The following is a 12,082-nucleotide window of genomic DNA, read 5'->3' as shown; positions in this document are numbered from 1 at the left end:
TTAGAATTACTATTCCTAGGTTGGGAGTGGGAAAGCAAGTACTGCACACTGGAAAGTCGACATTGACACTGAAATTCAACACCGCTTGAGCTCTGCGAGTGCAGCATTTCTCCATATGAAGCAGAGTGTTTGAGGATTGGGACATCTGTAGGGATACCAATGTGCTGGAACGATTCCATCAGCGTTGCCTCCCAAAAATCCTGCAAATCTCTTGGGAAGACCGGTGGACAAATGTGAGCGTGCTGGAAGAAGCAAAGACCACCAGCATTGAAGCGATGCTCCTACGCCATCAGCTCCACTGGACTGGCCACGTTGTCTGAATGCCCGATCACCATCTCCCAAAGCAGTTGCTATACTCCCAACTCAAGAACAGGAAACATAATGTTGGTGGACTGGAAAAGAGATTTAAAGATGGGCTTAAAACCAACTTTAAAAACTGTGGCATAGACACTGAAAACTGGGAAGCCCTTGAGTGCTTTAACTAGAGGTCAGCTGTGACCAGCAGTGCTGCAAAATTCGAAGAGGCATGAATGGAGGGCAAAAGGGAGAAACGTGACAAAAGGAACCCTGACTGGGACCACTTTCCATCTGGAAACCGATGTCCTCACTATGGAAGAACATGCGGGTCAAGAACAAGTCTCCACAGCCACCTAATCATCCACCACCAAGACACTACACTTGGAAGGCCTTCATCCTCAGGCTATGAGGGATCATGTAATTAAGTAAAAGTCAGTAAACTACACTTGAAAGAGAAATAGCACTACAATAGCATTCTATTCAATAAAGGAATTAACATTTATACAATTTTGAAGTTGGTATGAATATTTGTTCTTCGCAATCATAGATAAATATTCCACCTTTTTGTTCTGCACCATTAGCAAGGGAGCCTTTTTAGATGAGGAAGGAGGGAAACGGAGGTGATGGAGCCGTGGATTCTTGAATTGGTAAAGGGTTGGACTGGGTGGCCTTTGAGCCACCTTCCAACTCTCTTGTGCTAAGTAGAAAGGATCAGCATTTCTCAATGTGAGGGTCGGGACCCCTGGGGGAGGATTATGAGGGGGGTTTCAGAGGGGTCTCCAAAGACCATCATAAAATACATATTTCTGATGGTCTTAGGAACCCAAATCCCTCCAATATTTTTTGTTGGTTATGGTGGTTCTGTGTGGGAAGTTTGGCCCAATTCTATCATTGGTGGGATTTACAAGGCTCTTTGATTGTAGCCAAACTATAAATCCCAGCAACTACAAATCCCAAATGTCAAGGTCTTTTTTCTCCAAACTCCACCAGTGTTCACATTTGGGCATATTGATATTCGTGCCAAGTCTGGTCGAGATCCATCATTGTTTGGAGTCCACAGTGCTCTCTGGATGTAGGTGAACTGCAACCCCAATGGTGGGCATTGGCTCAAGGCCAATGCCCACCAAGCCCTTCCAGTATTTTCTGTTGGTCATAGGAGTTCTGTGTGCCAAGTTAGGTTCAATTCCATCATTGGTGGAGTTCAGAATACTCTTTGATTGTAGGTGAACTATAAATCTCAGCAACTACAACTCCCAAATGGCAAAATCCATCTGCTCAACCCTGCCAATATTCAAATTTGAGCGTATGGGATATTTGTGCCCAATTTGGTCCAGTGAAAGAAAATGCATCCTGGATATCAGATATTTACATTATGATTCATAATAGCTGCAAAATTACAGTTATGAAGTAGCAACGAAAATAATTTTATGGTTGGGGGTCACCACAACATGAGGAACTGCATTTTTTAAAAAATAGTTTTTATTGAATTTAAAATTTTTCATACAATAATACTGCATTAAGTGGTTGCGGCATGAGGAAGGTGGAGAACAACTAGAATAGGTGATAGAAAGAGAGCTGACATCCTTGCCATTTGTATAGGGAGATCATTGAAGAACACAACTGAGCAGCAGATCGGCCCCTGATAATGGCAAGGTAGTCATCATTTTAAAAAACAATGTCACAAAAGCTATTCCAATGCTGTCACTCTTAAGACTAATTAGTTTCCATCAAAGCAACAGATTATCTGTTCATGTTGTCCACAGGTCATTACAATGAGCAACCAATACAGACAAATGGTATCTAATCTCTTCGGCTCTTCCTTTGGCCTGATGGATGGTTATAACATCGCCAATATTATAAGGCAGAAAAATTATGCTGACATTTAGAAGCCAAAGCACCGAAAGACAAAACTGGGTACAAAGCACGTCCAGAACCATTAAAAAACCACACGGCAAGAGAAAGAAATAGCTCAAGAGAAATAGAACCAAAAAGTGAACAGCAATTAAGCGAACAGAGAATTATATAAGGGAAAGGCTATACCTTGTGGGTGGCAAGCAGCTCAATTAATTATATCACAACAAGGGAAATCTAAGTGTTCCTATGAAACATTATTAAAAGGCATATTGACTTGGCTTTCTTTACCTGCTGTGCCTTTAAAAACGACAGAAGGATTTCCTCACTATTGATTTTGTTTTCAGACTGGGTCGACTTAAGAGGCAGAAGGTCTCACACAATGAGAGATAGCTCTGTAGTAAATAAGGAGAAAGGAGGAACGGCTGTTGCTTATGGGTCTTTATTGACCAGCCTTGATACATCATTGCCTCCTTCCATTTAGCATTTGTCCATATTGCCTGTCAGGGGGATGCTAAGGCCGGACTAAGTTTTCCCCATATTATTAGAATGCCCAAGATTAGGTTTTACCCTGGACATTAGGAAAAGGCCACAAATCTTTTTTACTATGCCAGGAATAACATGGAGATATCATGCCATGAATGTGGTGAAATTATTTTCTAAACATCCCTACGAAGGAAATGTGGTCTGTTTCTAGACTCCATGTAGCTCAGGGAGACATACAATTGTACAAATAAATGTCGTAAGAACAAATATGCAATATGACAGTGGGGGCCGGGCTTTGGTGCAGGCTGGTTAGCAGCCAGCTGCAATAAATCACTCTGACCAAGAGGCCATGAGTTCGAGGCCAGCCCGTGTTGGGGTGAGCACCTGACAATTACAATAAAAAATAGCCCCTGCTCATTGTTGACCTAAGCAACCCGAAAGATAGTTGCATCTATCAAGTAGGAAATTTAGGTACCACTTATATGTGGGGAGTGTAAAGATGTCATGATCATTGTGTTTTATTCATGATTGCTATGTTTAGGTTGACTGTTTAAGGTTATATATTTCAGCTATTCTTATACAGAAGCTGGGAGCCTCTAAGGCATGGCCAGGAAAAGGGGCGTGGCTTCACCTTGCTGGTGGAAGCCTTAGGATTCAAAATTTAGCAGTTGGAATTGGGCAGTTGGAGTTTGTCGGTTGAGCAGAGCAGTTGGTTCTATTCAGTGGGAAAGGAATGTGATCGAAATAAAGAGATTGTGGGAGGAAGTTGAGCAGCTAGAGAGTTTTAGCGGAGAAGGGCTAAAATTAAAGTTGCTGAGCCTTTAGTAGGAATAACTAAAGAGCTGAGGTTACATCCCTAAGTCATAGAAGGACTAGGGTTAACCAGTTAAACTCCCCAGTCCAAGTTTGATCGGGTATAGATCAATTAAGTTCAAGAAGGACAGTATTCCTAACTGAAAGAAACAAGTCTTATAAAGCTAATACCATACTAAGCTCAGTGAAACGATTGAAAAGTCTTGCAACACTTACTGTACAGAAGTAACATCGTTCAACTTAAGTTATAACATTCTTGCAACCATCAAGCTTTGTACTATAAATAAACAAGTTACTGTTTCTTCAAATGTTGCTTATTATTTGAGCAAAGCATCTTTCAAAGGTGGTGGCAGCGACAACATAGAAAAGTGAAATACATAGAGGTAGAAGGTGAACCCTTCGCATTTTGGTGGCAGCGGTGGGATCCAAAAAGGTTCCATCCCTGTCATCACATCAAGTCTTCACATAATTGGTGGCAGCGGTGGGATCTGAAGGGATTCCATTCTCTGTCACGTCAAGTCATCACAGGGAGTCTAATTTACGACACCATAACAATCATCCAGCCACCGTTGGAATGAAGAAGTTGCCAACGCAGTGGATGATGATGCAGCTGCTCCCCCTGTGGCCAGAATCAAGCATACCCTCAGGAAGCTGGAAGCTGGAGAAGGTTTAAATTGCCTCTGCGTCTGTTTCTGTCTCTGTTCTATGTTTATATGGCATTGAATGTTTGCCTTATATGTGTACCATGTGATCCGCCCTGAGTCCCCTTCGGGGTGAGAAGGACGGAATATAAATACTATAAATAAATAAATAAATAAATAAATTCTCAACCTGGGGACCCCAGATGTTTTTGGCCTACAACTCCTGGAAATCCCAGCCAGTTTACCAGCTGTTAGGATTTCTGGGAGTTGAAAGCCAAAAACTTTTGGGGACCCCAGGTTAAGAACCACTGCAATAGGAGTTCACAACATCTGGCTTCAGATCTATGCACAAAAGTCGTTGAATATTTCTGTATGTTGTTTTAATGTTGTTTTAAATTGTTATTTAATTGCTTTTAATTGTTGTTGCTGTTCCGGCATGGAATAATGCCACTCTCCTTCGGCGTGAGAAGGGTGAGATATAAAGGTCATATATAAATAACATAAACATGACCAGCACCACATACAAATGTTTTGAGCACCTCCAATATGGTTGATGAAATCTCTGTTTTGAAATTAAAATGTGGAAAGTTACTTTTGTGGACTACGTTTCTCAGAATCCTCTGATCACTCAGAACCCTTTGCAGGAGTTATGGAGCCTATAGTCCCATAAATAACTATTCCAATCTCTGGGACTACCAACAGCTGCTAACCACACTGGTTCAGTGGAATCAGCAGAATATCTCTGCATAGCACACACTGACAACAAAATTAAAGAGAAAGCCATTGGCTCTGTAACATACTTAAGGACATCTAAGAAACACGAGCCTCGGTACTGTTGAAAGAATAATGTTGGATTAGACTGAGTGTGGTCTGATTCCACAACTTCTTACTGTGTTTACCAGACACTCAGGACCCGGTGCTTGGTTTACTGGAAGCCTGGTAAAACAAAAGGGTTAGTCATACATAAGATTTCTGACAAACTAGAGACCTGATACATAACACTTTCATCATCAGTCATTGAAAACAGATTGCGCCTACTGGGCTTTCTTGGAGAGGGAATCCTATAAATATTGTGATGCAATAAAGAAAGTCCTGTGTCTTATTTTCAAAATCCTGGCCTCTGGGGATGATGTCCACCTGATTTTAGTCATGGTTGGGGACCTATCAGCAAATATAATCTGTCACTGAGCTTGTAGCTACCCTCCTTCCCAAGGTCATTTTTCTGTTGTCTGTGTGATCCATCTACATTCACTTATATTCATTCCATGGACATTTGTATTTCTATATTAAAAACATTCTTCTGAGCAGGCGGAGTGTGCTAGGGAAATGGCTCAGAACTCAATTCTGGCCTCATGATGTGGTTCCCCTTAGGCTTAGAGATAAGTCAATGTTCCTTCTCTCAAAAGTCAGGTAAGAGGGATTTTTTTTACCTCCACAGCCCTCAAGAACTTAAAACGCACTTTTGGGGAACTATCCAAAAATTATTTCGTTGTAACTAGTAGTGTCTGGTGGTGTTCATGTTAGTGACATGGTGAATCCACTCTAGGTTTTAGTGTGAATTTTAAAAGTCATTCAATATGTTGACTCCTAGCACCAAAAATAGGTTCAGAACCATGGATAGCTCCTTTGCCACTTATGCAAAAACATACTGGAGTTCTTCAGAGTCTAAATACAGTAGAGTCTCACTTATCCAAGCCTCGCTTATCCAAGCTTCTGGATAATCCAAGCCATTTTTGTAGTCAATGTTTTCAATATATCATGATATTTTGGTGCTAAATTCGTAAATACAGTAATTACTACATAGCATTAATGTGTAATGAACAATTTTTGCTGTCAAATTTGTTGTATAACATGATGTTTTGGTGCTTAATTTGTAAAATCATAACCTATTTTGATGTTTAATAGGCTTTTTCTTAATCTCTCCTTATTATCCAAGATATTTGCTTATCCAAGCTTCTGCCGGCCCGTTTAGCTTGGATAAGTGAGACTCTACTGTATTCTAAAGCAATGGTTCTCAACCTTCCTAATGCCACAGCCCCTTAATACAGTTTCTCATGTTGAGATGACCTCCAACCATAAAATTATTTTTGTTGCTACTTCATAGCTGTAATTTTGCTATTGTTATGAATCGTAATGTAAATACCGTATATACTCTAAAATAAGCCGAGTTTTTCAGCCCTTATTTATGAGCTGAAAAAGCCTCCTCTGGCTTATAATCAGGTCAAGGCTGGCAACAGAGCCTGCAGGCTATTGCTTGCAATATGTGATCTATTTCTCTCTTCTCTTCCCTTATCAGTGTGTTTACGTTTGCAAATCCTCCCTCACTCTTAATCAAGGGAATGTTTTGCAAAGAGAGACACCCTTGCAAGTCAGAAAGAAGAAAAATATATATTCATTAATCTTATGAAAGCATTTTCCCCTGAAATATTTGTTAAACTCTCCTACAGATATATAGGCATTAACCCCTTGCAAGCTTTTGCAATTTCTATGTACCTTTATATATGTATCTATATACATTAATTTTATATATGAATTTCCCCATATATGTTTGCAGGTCTTTGCAAATCCTTTATACATATAGATCCATGTACCTGTGTATCTGTAGCCATACATATACATTATTGTTATATATGAATTTACCCTCATATGTTTGCAAGTCTCTGCAAATATCTATATAAAGAGAGATGTCTGGATAGATATGAATATATTCTTACCTACCTATATATAGGGCTTGGAAATATTACAGGGGGGAAATGAACACACAAATATATATAGACATGTCTAGGTAGATATGAATATATATATATATATATATATATATATATATATATATATATAGGGCTTGCAAATATTGTAGGGGAAATGCACGCGCGCACACACACGCACACACACACACACACAGAGGGATTTGCAAACGTTTCAGGGGGAAATGCATATGTGAAATTAGTATCTATAATTATAGATATCTAGTTCTGCATTGTTTATATAAGCATTGAATATTTGCCTGTTACTATGTTGGAAGCCTGAGTCCCCATGGGGAGATAGGGTGGGATCCAAATGAAGTTTTATTATTATTATTATTATTATTATTATTATTATTATTATTATTATTATTTTGAAATTTACCCGTAACTGCTGCATTTCCCACCCTCGGCTTATACTTGAGTCAGTAAGTTATCCCAGTTTTTTGTGATAAAATTAGGTGCCTCGGCTTATATTCGGGTCGGCTTATACTCGAGTATATACGGTATCCGATATGCAGGATGTATTTTCATTCACTGGACTAAATTTGGCACAAATAGCTGATATGACCAAATTTGAATACTGGTGGGGTTGGTGGGAGGATTGATTTGTCATTTGGGAGTTGTAGTTGCTGAGATTTATAGTTAACCTACAACCAAAGAGCATTCTGAACTCCAACGATGGAATTGAACCAAACTTGGCATACCTTGAATTTCGAAATGTCATATAAGTGGTTACAAGTCACAACTGAACTGTTTTTGCAGTTTTTGCAACTGTTGCATTAACAATATGATGAATGCTAATTGCACTCACAATGTAGTAAACTTTGATTAATTTCTTGATTCTTCATAAAGGATGAATCAACCCCTGATCTTCAACCGGTTTCAACTACCTATAGTCTTCGTCTGGTGGTAGGGTCTGCAAGTATTGAGTAACATTACTACAATTGTACAAAGTGTTTTCTGGTCTAGAAATATTAATACCTAATATTCATACTGCTGACTTTTATTATTTAGTTCAAACAATTCAAGAATGTAATCAATGAACTTTAAAATATTTCATGGATATCGTGGAACCTATTGGGAACATACAGTGGATTACAAGTTGTTCTCTTAATACATTAAACACAGTGTGAATAAACATCAAATAATATATATTGAAAAGATTACATGCCTTGTATACTTACAAAGCATTCTATTTTCAATCAGTGATACTCTGCATTCAGGTTTTATTCTATTGCGAGTATGAGCCTAAATGGCTCAACCTGTTGTTTATATGGCAAAGAATCTCACACAGGTATGTAGCATTAACTCATGAGTCGCATTTAAAGAAATACAACAAATTTATAAAAAACAGTCACAACGTAATTCAAACCTTTAGGGAATTTTGTCTGGAGAGTGAAAATCTAAAATGATTCACATTGTAATAGTTTGGTCTGAAAATCAATATCCTTAAAAAGTGTGACAACTTCTAGAATCTGGACCCGAAGTGACTCAGGGCTATGGTTCAAATCTTCAAAATGCTTGTAAAAAATAGAATCAATTGAATGATTTCTAATCTTACTTTTATGTTCTGTAATTCAAAGTTTGACTTCCCTGACTGTCTGACCAATATCCATTAACTGACATGAACATGTGATAGCATAAATAACCCCTTTAGTGGTACAGGTAGCAAAATGATGTATTTTGTATTCAAATTTAGTGTGCTGGTTCTTGAAAAACTTGGCCTGTTCAAATTGTGGACATATGGAGCAGTGTTGACATGCAAAGTTACCCATCAGATTAGATTTTATGCAATGTTGTTTCAGATCTATATCAGAATGTATTAAAATATATCTGATGTTTTGTGTTCTCCTGTGGGCAATGAGTGGGGGATTTTCACATCCTGATATGTCACTCACCAAGTTCCAATATTTTCTCACTGTGGTGCAGCTGGTTAGTATCCAGCTGCAATAAATCACTACTGACCAAGAGGTCATGAGTTCAAAACCAGCCCGGATCAGATTGAGTGCCCGACCATTAAATTGCTTAGCTCATTGTTGACCTAAGCAACAGAAAGACAGGTGCATCTGTTGAGTAGGAAATTTAGGTACCGCTTTATGCGGGGGAGGCTAATTTAACTAATTTAAATCCATATTTTTATCTTTATTGTCTTTTATACATATATGTTTTTATTATTATTATTATGTTTAGAATGTTAATTTACTTTTTGTTTGTATTTTCTGATGTTACTGTATGTTGTTTGCTGTTTTATCTGGGCTTGGCCCCATGTAAGTCTCCCCAAGTCCCTTCGGGGAGATGGAGGCGGGGTATAAAAATAAAGTATTATTATTATTATTATTATTATTATTACAGTAGAGTCTCACTTATCCAACGTAAACGGGCCGGCAGAACGTTGGACAAGCAAATATGTTGGATAATAAGGAGAAATTAAGAAAAAGCCTATTAAACATCAAAATAGGTTATGATTTTACAAATTAAGCACCAAAACATCATGTTATACAACAAATTTGACAGAAAAAGTAGTTCAATATGCAGTAATGCTATGTAGTAATTGCTGTATTTACGAATTTAGCACCAAAATATCACGATGTATTGAAAACACTGACTACAAAAATGCGATGGATAATCCAGAACGTTGGATAAGTGAGTGTTGGATAAGTGAGGCTCTACTGCATTATTATTATTATTATTATTATTATTATTATTATTATTATTATTAATGATAATAATAATTTACACCACCATAAAAATGTCCAGCAGCGTGCGGAAGAATGAGGAAGTACTCCATCAAGGACTCGGTGTCACAATGGATGATGAAGCAGCAGCTCCCCCTGTGGCCAGAATCGAGCATACCCTCATGAAGCCGGAAGCTGGGAAATGTTAAATTGCCATTGTGTCTCTGTCTGTATATCGTATGTCAAATGGAATTGAATGTTTGCCATGTATATGTACATTGTGATCCACCCTGAGTTCCCTTCAGGATGAGAAGGGCAGAATATAAATATTGTCAATAAATAAAATAAATAAATTCATTGCATGTTTGGATAGATTGGTCAGTGTAAGAGGCCATACTATTTTGTTATCTCTGTGTTTAGAACTATCCTTCAATAATGTGGTTCTCGAAACTCTTGATACAAATTGTACATAATACAATGTTTAATGATATCTAATTCTCTATCATCCCACTTTTCCAACTGTGTTAACAATATCTTAGGGCCTTATCACACAAGGTAAAAAGGTAAAGGTTTCCCCTGTCGTTAAGTCCAGTCATGTCTGACTCTGAGGGTTGGTGCCCATCTCCATTTCTAAGCCGAAGAGCCGGCGTTGTCCATAGACACCTCCAAGGACATGTGGCCAGCATGACTGCATGGAGCGCCGTTACCTTCCCGCCAGAGTGGTACCTATTGATCTACTCACATTTGCATGTTTTCGAACTGCTAGGTTGGCGGAAGCTGGAGCTAACAGCAAGCACTCACTCCGCTCCCGGGATTTGAACCTGGGACCTGGCCCACTGTAGAGGATAGCAAAGTCAGCCCTCCCTTGGATAAATCTTGCCAAAGAAATCATGTGGTAAAGTTGCCTTAGGGTTGCCAGATCTCAGAAACTAGTTAAAGACACACAACAACAAAGAAAAGCTCTAATTCTAAATTTTTTCTTACAAGGCTGAAGTTTGGAGAGACTCTTTAGGGAAAGGAAAAGACTATTAAGCCAGGTGACGGCTATAATGAAATGATGCCCTTGGAGTTAAAGAAAACTGTCTGCCCTAATGTGAAACCACATTAACTCCCTACAAAATTATAAGCATTGTAAGAGAATAGCTGCTAGCGTGCAAAGTGATAGATATATATTAAACTGACACATTCTAGGAAATCAAATAAATTCATACCCAACGATCATTAGCCAAAGAAATCTTGTCATTCACCTAGATGAATGAACAATGTAATTCAATTTATCGCAGACTAAATTAGTATCCATGGCACAATCTACCCAACAAAGTTTTCCCTGCACAAACTGTGTTGAAGCCAATGTAGCCCTCAAAACCCTGAACCAGAAAGGCGGGAGGGTTGATCGACTTCACACCCTATTTGCTATATCCTGAAGATGTACTCGGTGGACAATTAAACTGCAAAGTAGGGTGTAGCCATTGCAGATGTTGCTGTAGCACTACTCCAATGTTCTTTCACCATTAGCCTTCCTGGACAACGTGCATGGAAACTGCATTCCCAAATTTTATGAGATCCAACATGTTAAGTATTTGAAGAGATGTGGTAAACAAGGGTAACCTGTCTCAGGCTCTCCTAGTCAGGGAGTAGGAAATTGATTCCAGCTTTCACTGACCAAGGCATAGCATTCTTAATCTAGTTATTACATCACACACACACTCCTTCCTATTCAACTGCTCATCTTAATTTTTTTAATGCTTCCACTTTTTTTCTAGTGGGATTTTTACAGGAATTGAATTGCTCTTGAACAAACATTTTAAAATTCCTTCTCAGGGAACCTTTTTCCCTGCATGGTCACATTTAAAATTTAGGACTCAGAGTGGGTTCATTACATCCTCATCAGGTACTGATGCTAACATGGGCCCCATCTACACTGACCATTTAATGCGGTTTTAAACCAGTATTGAAGAAAGTGGTTTCACTATGCAGATAATTTCACAGGAAATCCTGGAAGCCATTTGAGGTCCAGATAGTTATTCCACAAATCTCAGGGGCTTTGTGTGTGTGTGTGTTTTTGTGGGTGTTTGTTGTCTGGCAGTCGCAGTTTGAAGCTAGTTTCAAACTACATTAAATGGTCAGTGTGGATGGGGTCATAGTGTTCTCATAGGTAAAGGTAAAGGTTTTCCCCTGACGTTAAGTCCAGTCGTGACCAACTCTGGGGGTTGGTGCTCATCTCCATTTCTAAGCCGTTGTCAGTAGACACCTCCAAGGTCATGTGGCCGGCATGACTGCATGGAGCGCCGTTACCTTCCCGCTGGAGCGGGAAGATACCTATTGATCTACTCACATTTGCATGTTTTCAAACTGCTAGGTTGGCAGGAGCTGGGGCTAACAGCGGGCGCTCATTCCGCTCCCGGGATTTGAACCTGGGACCTTTCGGTCTGCAAGTTCAGCAGCTCAGCACTTTAACACACTGCGCCACCACCAGGGGCCCCAGTGTTCTCATAGAACATCATATTAACAGGAAATTGACAAGAACTCAGCAGATTCCATATTGGGTGTGGAATATTCCAGGGTAAGCCCATTT

Source organism: Anolis carolinensis, chromosome 3, assembly GCF_035594765.1.
Source record: "Anolis carolinensis isolate JA03-04 chromosome 3, rAnoCar3.1.pri, whole genome shotgun sequence".
Lineage (NCBI taxonomy): Eukaryota > Metazoa > Chordata > Lepidosauria > Squamata > Dactyloidae > Anolis > Anolis carolinensis.
This window is presented reverse-complemented; position numbering follows the sequence as displayed.